Source organism: Apodemus sylvaticus, chromosome 7, assembly GCF_947179515.1.
Source record: "Apodemus sylvaticus chromosome 7, mApoSyl1.1, whole genome shotgun sequence".
Classification (NCBI taxonomy): Eukaryota; Metazoa; Chordata; class Mammalia; order Rodentia; family Muridae; genus Apodemus; species Apodemus sylvaticus.
Genome location: NC_067478.1, coordinates 6,392,868 through 6,404,311, shown reverse-complemented (window position 1 = coordinate 6,404,311; position 11,444 = coordinate 6,392,868).

The window sequence follows — 11,444 nt, the reverse complement described above, 5'->3', positions numbered from 1 at the left end:
AGATGTTTAGGGCCATCTCAGAAACTGTTGGAAGCTGTGTCTTAATTTGGAGCCAAAATTCATTTAATGATTTTTCTTTGAAATGCAAGTTGTGACTCAAACAGCAATATTTAAGACCAACTACTCTAACACATTACAATCCAAAGACATGACAATTTAAAACTTACATGTAGATGGATGACATTAAGAAATTATTTAAATCTTTTTTTCTTCTGTAATTAACCCATTATATTTCTGTAAGATCATAAAAATCTGTATGTCCAGTAAAAACATTGGGCTGACGTCTCAGGCAGCCGTCTCTGGTGCTGTATGGTGTGGCCCCATGCACAGTACAGGGTCCATGTGGACCCAGAAGCAAAGCAGCAGTGAAGAACTCAGATGTAGCATGGGTGTGTGCTGTGTGTGTACTGTGTGTGTGCTGTGTGTGTGCTGTGTGTGCTCAGACTCATTATGTCTTTGTTTCAACTGCTTTGGGTCATTTATTACAACTATGAGAGACTTCACCGTTACCAAATTTCTCACAGTCCCTACATTTGGTTAATCAGCCAGACATGGAGAGATGGCTTGCTGTCTAAGAAGCTGAGCTCCGGGATACCAGGGAGCAGATGAGAACATGGTGGCCTCTGCCTGGCCGGCACTAACGATTCAGTTACATAAGCCAGAGCTGCCGTGCACGATTCTTATTGATCCTGTACAGATTCACTGCCCAGAAGGATCTGGTTTATTTCCCATTGCCCCAGCATAATTTCTAACACTACTCCTTTGACTCACAAGAGAGCCCAGCCTGAATGAGGGATTACATGACCAGGCTAACCCTCTCCCCCCTTCTGAATGGTCTATGTTCTAGTTTGTGTAATACACAGGAAGACGTTTAAAGGGTAGAGAGTAATTTTAATTGAACAAGACACTTTATTGATGATCACTAACATTGCTTAAGTACCTTTAATACAAAGCAGATTAAAACTCGAACAAAACGCTAGGTTCTGTGGAAATGAGGTGGGGGGAAAACCTCTCAAGACAGAAGAAACAAGAAATTTTAATTTTTATAAGATTTTTTTTAATTGATAGTTTGCATATGTATGGGTGTGTCACAGGTCACTAGCAGAGACTAAAGGACAACTTTTGGGAACCCCTTGTCTCCTTTTACTATGTGCTCCAAGATCAAACTCGGGGCATCGGGCTTGCACAGCAAGCATCTTTACCTACTGGCCTGAGAAATTTTTAAGCTGAAAAATGTTTACGATGTCAGCATTCTAGCTAAAATATAGGCACATGTTCACGTTCGTGTGTATTCATCAATTCATTGACTCGCTTAACAGCAAGAATGTAAGAACAAATTGGCTCAAGGAACACCATATTATGTGTAGGTAATAAAACAGGTAAGCTGAAGTATCAGGCTAGATACTCCTGTGTCAACACTCCTTTTTGTTCTTAAGAACAGAGATTGAAGTGGACGGGAAATGAGAGTGTAGGCTTTCCGAGGTGTTTTACATATTATCGTTAGTGACTATGATAGACTGTAACCACCTTAAACAGAAATGGTTTGTCCCTCCGTGGCTCTGCTCATTTGGGCTGTGTGTTTTTTCTTGGTGCTTCTCCTGCCTGGGGATTTATGGTTTAACAGACTGTAATGGGCCAGATAAAGCCATTCATCATGCAGGCTTAATGTAGGGCAGGAAATTTAACTTGGTGAGCATGATGTATAAATATTGGTCTTTTTGGAACACACAGAGCATATTTAACCAAGTGCAGAATGCAGGCTAGGTACTGCGTCTCGGGTCTGAGGGAGCTGGGAAGGAAGAGGCTTCCTCCTGATGTGTTTTGCAGCCTTTCCTGTTCTTGGTCCTTTCGGAATTCTTTCATCAGGTCACATCCTCTATTCATGTCAATGTCTATACTTCCATGCCTGTCATTTGCATCTCACGGGCAAGGGATACAAGCTCTACCTGTGTTGTACAGCCCTATCCACCCAGCGGAGCGACCACCATCTTTCAAAGACCCTCTGTGTCTATTTGCAAAAAAATCATCACAGCTGGGCTTTCTGACTATTGAGGAAGGAGGTGAGGGCAGGGGAAGGGAACCTTCTTAGACCCTCATCTGAGTCTCCAGCCACACCTTCTGAGCAGTTGTATACAATTCTGATACAACAGCACATGCCCTTAGGCCTTAGGGTGGGGCTAGGGCACAAAGGCTGGAAAAGACTAAGAGAAGGGCCTCCCTCTGCCTAGCCATGGGGTAGCCTGTCATTCCTGCTGAGGCAGACTTCTCTTGTGGCTGTTTGAAGGTCACATGCTCCCACTAGAACCTCCTGACCCATGCTCTGTAAATAAGTCTGATGAAGCCATTTGTCACCCAGGATGAACTCAGGTGAAATCAAGCTCTAGTTTGTCACTGGAGTCATAGGAGGAGGGGGTCAGAGCTTATTTTCCCAACAGCAACCTAAAAATTGCCAAGTTGGGTCTGCCTTGGTGGATTTATTCACATCGATGTTTAGAATGTCTCTGAGCACAGTTGGTGCCAATGAAGATGGTATTAGGGGACTTTTAATGCCCTGTCTAGACAGCTTATTCACAGACTGCCAACCGTAACATATGTCAGGAGGAGTGTTTCAGGTGGTGAATGTGGCAATCACCACAGGAGCTGACTGAGGCTCTGCATCAGATGTTCAAGGAAGAGAAATTATTTTCAGGATGATTGGTCAAACACAATGGCTTGAGTTCCTAGCCAATGGTTCCAGCACGCTGCGCGAAGCTGAGATTTACAATGAGAGATCAGGAAGTGCGGCTGCAGGTCTTCATTTAGTTACGGGCCAGGCTGAGGGAGCCCAGTGGAGCCAGTCCATTCATAGAATTCAAGATAACCCGGGCAGTGGCTGGGAGAGGGCTCAGTCAGTGATGTGCCTGCCACACAATCATGGGACCCCGTCCACATCCCCGGCACCTATACAAGAGCCAAGCCTCACAGAAATCCCAGTGATGGGAGGCAGAGACAAGAGCATCCCAGGGGCTTTCTGGCCAGCCGCTAGTCTGCTGAACCTGTGAGCTCCAGTTTTAGTCAGAGATCCCGTCTCAAGCAGTAAGATGGTGAGTGATACCAGATGATGTCCAATGTAAGTCTCTGGCCTCCACATGCATGCACACACGTGAAAATAAATATGCTGGTTTAAAAATGTTTTAGCATAAAATATTTAAAAGAAAATTTTAAATGTTTAAATAAAATAAAGGGAGTATACGTGGGACAGTGGACTGTGGCACCAGACAGAAGAACTTGTAAGGTAGTACCAAGTTCAGATCCCTAGTAAATCTCATAATTGAGGACTACAGCAGGAGTTCAAACTAGCTCCCGACCAGGTCCCTGTCCTGGAGCACATGACTAAAACACCCCACTAAGAGGACCATGGCAACTGGTCACTGTAGCATGAAAACCTAGAGTTCTTCATGTGAATGCAATATCTAGATAAGCCCTGAGTGTTTAGCCAATGAGCATCCCTTCCTGGACATCCCTTCCTGCAAAATATATCTAATTTCTGATCCACATATGCATCTTCATTCACCATGAATAAAACAGACTGGATAAGCAAGGACCGACTCCTTCATCAAGGACCCACAGGGAAGGCCTTCTTCAAACAGAGCTGCCACTCCTCCAGCCTCTCCCTCTCCTGGCACTCACTCAGAGCTAAGCCAGATTCACCATCCCAGGCTCATCTTAGGTTTTCGAGTTCCAGTTCCCACCTCTCTGAGATCCCCAGTGGTATCTGGATGCACAGGAGGATGGGAAGCACAGCATCTGTCCCAGCCCCCACCATTTCTCATCCAGAGAAACACAGGCTGGGACTCCTCCCCTGAGAGGCACGTGGGTGGTGTCCCGACACCCCAGCGGTGAGACAGAAACACAGAACGAAATGTATATACCCAAATATTACAATTCTCCGGTGCTATTCTAGTTTTTCAACTACTTGTCAATATATGGAGGTTTTGCCAAAACTAATGCAGAACATGCCCATCTCAGGGAAGACAGCTAAAAATAAAGACTGGGACTCTGAGTTGCCAAGGAATGCCGGGCTCTCTCTTTTGCTTCACATTTCAAAATATCTCCAGTTACTAGAGTCCCTTCAGTTCCCCCCATTGCATGGTGATAGATTCCAACCACCTCTCAGCTGCATTTGCTGGACACTGAAGACTGAGGAGGCCACAGTCCCAGGTTCTCCACCAGCTCAGAACCATATGATTTAGATCAGCAGACCCGTGTACAGATGGAGACAATATGAACTGCCAGTTTTCAGCTTGCCTGACTGCTTCAGCTGTCTGCAGTCATATGTGCAGGTTAAGGAAGAGATCCATGGAATTATGATAATGTTCTCCCCCTTTTGGAACTCAGAATCTAGACTATGAAGAGATTCAAGTATGGAGAAACAGTGAGGTAGAATCCCAGGGACGCTGCGAGCAGGAAGGTTAGTCCAGATGTTGAGATGGTGTTCAGGTGGGGAGGTAGGGAAACTGCAGCTAAGAAGTAGGTATAATTTTTAGAAAGATAAATTAAAACAGGAAAAGCAAAGATGCAGGTCTGAGGATGCAGCCTCTTCTGCATGCAGTGGTGTGCTCCCTCCTCAAGGCCACAAGATCAGGAACAATAAAGCAATGGAACAGGCTAGGGCTTAGATCCTGGGGCAGATGTCCCCAATAACCAGGAGAGAAGAAATGCATGTGGTGACCACATGGCAAACAAGATGGCTAAGGGATGGGTCTGAGGATTTGGTGGTGGTGGTGGTGGTGGTGGTGGTGGTGGTGGTGGTGGTGGTGTGTGTGTACACGCACACATGCTAATGTGCATGCATGCTTCTGCATGTTGGGGTTGGGGTCAGTCAATATTGGGTGTAAAATGGCTGACAAGAAACTTCCAGGGATCTCCTATCTCTGATACCTCGATGTTAAGATTGCAGATGCCCACTGCCACGTCTGGGTTTTTACATGGATGCTGAGTACCAAACTCAGGGTCTGTTTGTGCAGTAGACACTTGACCCACTGACCCATCTCTTGGCCACTGTTTAAGCAACTCCCAGCTATGAAAGCCAGCCTCCACCTCTTCACTGGGAACTGGTATTTCAAAGATGGCTACCCTGTGAGAAGTTCCTGGTGTAGGCTGTGTGCTTTCATGTGCCAGGGTGGGGTAGTTATATTGGAGGCCTGACTTTAAACTTTCTTTTCTAAACTGGAAAATGAAATTCTTGGTGGATTTGAACAGAAAATTTGAGTGCTGAATGAAGCCACGGTGTGCTTCCACATGTCTCCTCATGTAGATCTGTCCCTTTCCCCAGTTTTAAGAACATTAGAACCTTGAAGTAGACACAGAACCCTTATGCCACGAAAAAAATCATCAAGGCCTATGAACTATGCTCTAAAGTACCAGAAATTATTCTAACACTCTCTTGAAATGTTAGACAATTAGGGAGTCATGGACTATTTCTTTGTTATTAACCATGGTAAGATAGCATGAGACAAAATAATGAGGTAGAGTATAAAGTAGCAAGGTAGTGATGTTAAGAGAAATTACAACAAAACCCAAAATATATATAGATATATTACATATACCTACACACACACACACACACACACACACACACATACACACACACACGTGTATGCATATATACATCATATACATATATATATATATATATATATATATATATATATATATATATAGTATTTGGCCAGGGTCTAATGTAGTCTAGGATGGCCTCAAATTCACTACAGATGAACACAGCCATAATTGACATTTTTGGGTAACTGGGAACCTTAATCAGGTCCTCATGTTTGCGCTGCAAACTTTTTACCACTAGAGTCAACTTCCTGGGCCCCCCTTTAATGTCTAAAAGCTACATTCCATTTTTATTTATTTAGTCAGTATCTCATGTAGTCCAGGGTGGCCTCTATGTAGCTAAAGGTGACCTTGAACATTGCATCCTCCTGCTTCTACCTTCTGAGGGCTGAGGTTACAGGCTTATGCCATCACATCCAGTTGATCAGTACTGGGGATAGAACCCAGGGCTTCACACAGGCTAGACAAGCACTCGACCAAACAAGGTACAGCCTCAGTCTGTGCCACTGAGATCTTTATATAAAGCTGACAAATGTTTCTATATGATTGAGTCTTGGAAGGTTTAGCTGAACAAGTTAGGAAATTCATGATTCTTCTTAATATATTGATCCCATAACGGCTCCCACGCAAATAATGATAGACAAAATAATTAGTTCAACTCATATTTAGAAAAGATGATCTCTATCCTAGATTTCTTACCTGGGACTCTCCTAATTGTATTTAAAAACTGGAGAAAGTGCCCCATCACGTCCCTCTGTTAAAATGTCCTTCTATAAATAAGGCTAATAGCCTCATTTTCTTTATGATAATGGGATTAACTATTTATGGGCACAGCAACAGGTCAAACCCAATCTCCATTACCATCAGATGCAAACAGTCAATAACTGCTTTCATGATTTTTTTAATGTGAAGGATGTAACACATCATTTCACATAATTATTGATTTTTGTCAAGTACTATGAGCATAAGCTGATCCTGAAAATAACAGGGTAAGATAATGAGATGCGCTTATTGAAAGCACAAGGTACTGTTGGTGAGGACAGAGAGGAAGCTCTCATGCTGCTGACTTTTTCTCCAGCACTGCATAAAACAGATGTGATGGCAAATGCCTGTCATCTCAGCCCTCAGAACGTAGGAGCAGGAGGATCCCAAGTTTATGGTCACCCTTAGCTACATGGAGGCCACCACTGACCAAATAAATAAAAATGGGATGTAGGCCCTAGACATTAAAAGGGGGGCCAGGAAGTTGACTCTAGTGGTGAAAAGCTTACAGCCCACACATGAGACCCTGATTAAAGTTCCTAATTATGCACAAAAATGTCAGGCATGGCTGTATTCATCTGTAATCCAGTGTCAGGAGTGTAGAGACTCAACAGGCCAGCTTGTTAAGCCCCAGTGCAGTGAGGGTTCCTTCTCAAAGAAAAAAAAAATAGCACTTGCTTGTGATTGATAAAGATACCTTGGCTTCCTGTGGTGTTTGAACAAGAACCCCCCACCCCCTGTAGGCTGCTATATTTGAATGATTAGTCCCTGGGGAGCAGCACTATTTGAAAGGATTAGAAGGATTAGGAGGTGTGCCCTTTCTGGAGGAAGTATGTCACTGGGGGTGGGCTTAGAGATTGAAAAGCCCAAGTCAGTGTCACCCTTTTGGCCTGTGTATCAGGATGTAGCCCCTAGCTACTCTCCAGTGCCTGCCTATATGCCACCTGCTCCCTGCCATGATGGTGTGTTCTTTCATAAGAGTTGCCTTGGGCATGGTACCTCTTCACAGCAATAGAACAATGACTACAACACTTTCATACATATGTACACACTTACTGGTACACACACACACACACACCTATGAAAAAGAAATAGGAAAGACTACTATAACTATCTATCAGTTCACCAAAACAGACAATCTCAGAATGAAAAATAATTTATTTATTTATTTATTACTAGAAAAAAAAAAGCCACTTTTCTATTAAAAGAAAATTGGCAGAGATAAAACAATACAAGTTATATAGGCTATTGGGTTTGATCTTCTGGCTTATGGCCTCAAAGTTTAAAGACATACTTTGTTAAAATATTCCTGTGACTGACCTATTACTAAGCAGTAACATGTAATCCAGGATGAAGAAAAGAATAATTGTTCTGTGCTTCATTTCTACCTGCCAATGAGTCTCTCTCTCTCTCTCTCTCTCTCTCTCTCTCTCTCTCTCACACACACACACACACACACACACACACACACACACACACATTTTCCCATTCAAGCAGTCATCAGCTCATCCTAAAACTGGCTCAGAAAAATTAATTCTTAGTTCCCCGGGAGGACACTCTTCCCTGGGTGATTTCAGTTCATCTTACTTGTAAGCCTTAAAATGATGGCCCCTCTGTCTATTACACCATCTTCGCCACACTGAAGATGAGAGCAGGTTGCCCTATGTCTAACGCCGTCAATGAACTTGGCCTCTAAAAGAAGCCAAGGTAACAGCAACACCGCTTAATAAAGTGCTTCCAGGACCTTGAACTAATTTATATTTCACTTTATAGATTGTTTTAGAGACTTGGCTGCTCAGTGGGTGGACCCAAGTTCAGGGATTCCTATGCTAAAGTGAGCATGCAATTGTCAAATGTATCACCAACAGACTAAGAGGTAAGTACAGCCATTTTTTGTGGTTAGCATAAAGCAGAAGTGCTATTTGGCTTTTCATTATAAATATCTCCCTAGGAGAAGAAAACTGTCAAAATTTCTAATGTGTGTTGTAGAAACAACTCCAGAATTGTTGTTTTTCAGGCAATTTTGAACCAAACTTTCTAAGACCACATCTTCCCAGGATCTCTAAACTTTCAAAAGGACAAGGTCAAAATTAGTCATCATGATTTGTCCCGTTCATTCACTATGAGAGGCCCCGTCCCCTCTGCCTCCTCCTCTTCCTCTCTGTGCTACTGGACGAAGGTTCCTGCTCAGGGCCGAGATTCATTTCATCTCCTGCAATGGTTTCAAGCCCAGATATTGCTTATTTTTTTTTGTTTTTGTTTTCCACCCAATACCCACATTCTGCATTTGAAAATGAGCTTCAGTGTACTGGGTCCTTCAGTGTCTGCCCTGTGTCTCCCAGAGGCAAACATATTGATTTTATATAACACTGAGTCCTTTCTGTTCTCATTCACTTTGGGTAGCACATATCAAAAGTTATTATTTCTCACTTCTTTTCCTAATGAGAAAAGACTAGTTCCTTAGGGCAATATGACTGTATCACTGGGTGATTATCACTACTCCAGGAAAACAGCAACAACAACAACAACACAACCTTACTTTGGGTCACAGTACTTAGCCCAGGCTGGCCTCAGTCTTGCCACCCTCCTGCCATAGCTTCTTAAGCGCTGGGATCACAGCTGTGTGCTGCCATTCCCCTTTTTGCTTGTGTGTTTGTGTTTTTCACTTCACTTTTAACTGTTTATCTCACAGGTACAAGACACACACACACACATACACACACACACACACACATTTACCAGTAAAAGCCTATAGCTATATATTGATGGGTGCCATCTGTTATTTCTATTTCTCAGCAGTGCCAAGTTCAGTATTGGCATGATGCTGTGTGGTGATGATGTGGTGTAGAATCAATGGGTCATCCCATTACCCAATCGCTCTGTCCCAAGGAGTCTCTCACCATCCTCACAAGGATTCCCGGGTAAGATGCACTGAGATCTACCTGCTGAGATCCATGGGGAATCCTGCCTCAGCCACAGTGAGCCCAACAGGAACCTTCCTTATTACATGGGCCATGTTTTACCTCTCTGCAAGAGCAGTCACAATCCTCATCTCTGCATACCTGCAGGGATCAATATTAGCCTTGGGTTCCTCCTCATTTATTTTAGACCAGACACATTTGGTACTGACAAAGGGGTGCTTTGCTTCATGCTTTGGCCAGCGAGAGTTCCATAGCCTAAGAACTAGGCAAAATTCATAGGTGGGAACGTCATGGACAACCTTGCAGTGAGCCCACAAAGGTCTGCAGTTACAAAGCATGCTAAGGCATCCTGAAGTTCACACAGAGCCTGAAAACCTGTGGTGCTACAGGGGTGTTGAGGAGGGTCTCCTTGGGGCAGGAGTTTCAGTCAGAGCTGTCTAGCACACGCCTCTCCCTGGAATGGCTGTCCCACCAGGATCCCTGACGCTGACCTCCTCCTTTGGAAGTATCCATCACCAACCGCACAGCACACTCCTGTGTCATTCTTCCATACGCCTCCTGTACCTGCTTAGTAATGTGTAGGTTGTGGATCTGATGACTCACAACTAATATTCCTGTTTCTAAAACCGTGTTAATCTCACTGTCAACCATAGGAAAATACTTCAAAATTGCAATACCGCTAATGCTGAAGGCAACAGATGTAAAATACTAGGACGTTCGGTCCTCCGGCATCATGGACACCCATGAGCATGTTCCTGCACAGCTCAGCAGCAGCACATTTAACTGTGCTAAGTCTGACCACTCCATGGATGTGGAACATCTTTGATTGTCTAGAGTGCTGGACTCTGGAGGGGAAAGAGGAATGGGTCTAAGGAAAACACAAGTGTTAGGAGTACATGTGAGAACATGAGATGGCAGGGTCATGAGCCATACATATGTATGTATGCATGTATATGTATATGGGTATAAGTATATGTGTACATATGTATATATATATATGTATGTATGCACACATATATATATGAATATATATATACACATACAAGTACACATATATATACACACATATACATATACACACATACACACACACATATATATACATATATACACATTTCTCTGTTGCCTTTTCTCCTCCAATCCCACACATGTAACCCCCTTGTTCCCTCTGAAAATCATGGTAAATGAGGCCCAAAGAGCCCCAGTGACTCACGCAAGGATGCAGCTCCTAGGTTTCATAAATATTCAGGCCTTTTTGACTGTAAAACTCAATCTTGTTCATTACCCAGCTCCTTCCCATTAGTATATTTAGTTCTTTCTACTTAAAGTCCACGCCCTGATGAACTGCCTCAGCACCAGCTCAAGCTTATGAGAAACACAGGTCTCAAGTCTCCATCCTTGTCAGACCAAGCTAATCAGAATCTACACATGTGTCTGTCTGTCTGTCTGACTGTGTGTCTGCATGTGTTCAAGTCTGAGATTAGGGAACCCATGGCCTTAGCATATCTTCCTCCCCTGATCTCCCATGCCCTACATATGGCAGACTAGCTGGCCTACAAGCTATCAGGGTACTTCCTATCTGTTTCCTATCTCTTCACAGGAGTGCTGGAATTATAAATGTGCACAGCCACACCTAGCTTTCCATGGGTTCTGGGAAATCAAACTTAGGCCAGCACACTCATATGGAAAGTGCTTTTTGCCCACTGAGTCATCTCCCCAATCCCAGAATCTGAGTGTCAATAATGCTCACAGAAGTGTGTGGATGTTAAAGCGATACTTCTAGTCCAAGGAGGTGCTTAGTTAAAACAGTTTAAAACTTAACCCAAAGGGCTGTCCTTCTACCAATAGGGTCTGTAGCTTGAAATAAAAGAGACAGGTTGAGCCTTCAAGTTTATAACTTAACTTGGTAAAACATTTATTACATCTTTGTATGAAAATGAAATAATTAGTGTGAAGCTAGCCTGAGCTTTTTAGAATTCATGCTAACTCTCACAATGCATTGATTTTAATATATTGCTTTGCTAAGTGTCCAGGATATCCCACATTTATAACATTTCTATCTTTGTTTAAGTAAATCCTCTTGATTAGAACCACCTGCTATTCCTTCTAAGCTACCATGTTAACCTGTTGTGGATGGGCCTGGTGCTGTTTGTATACCTGATG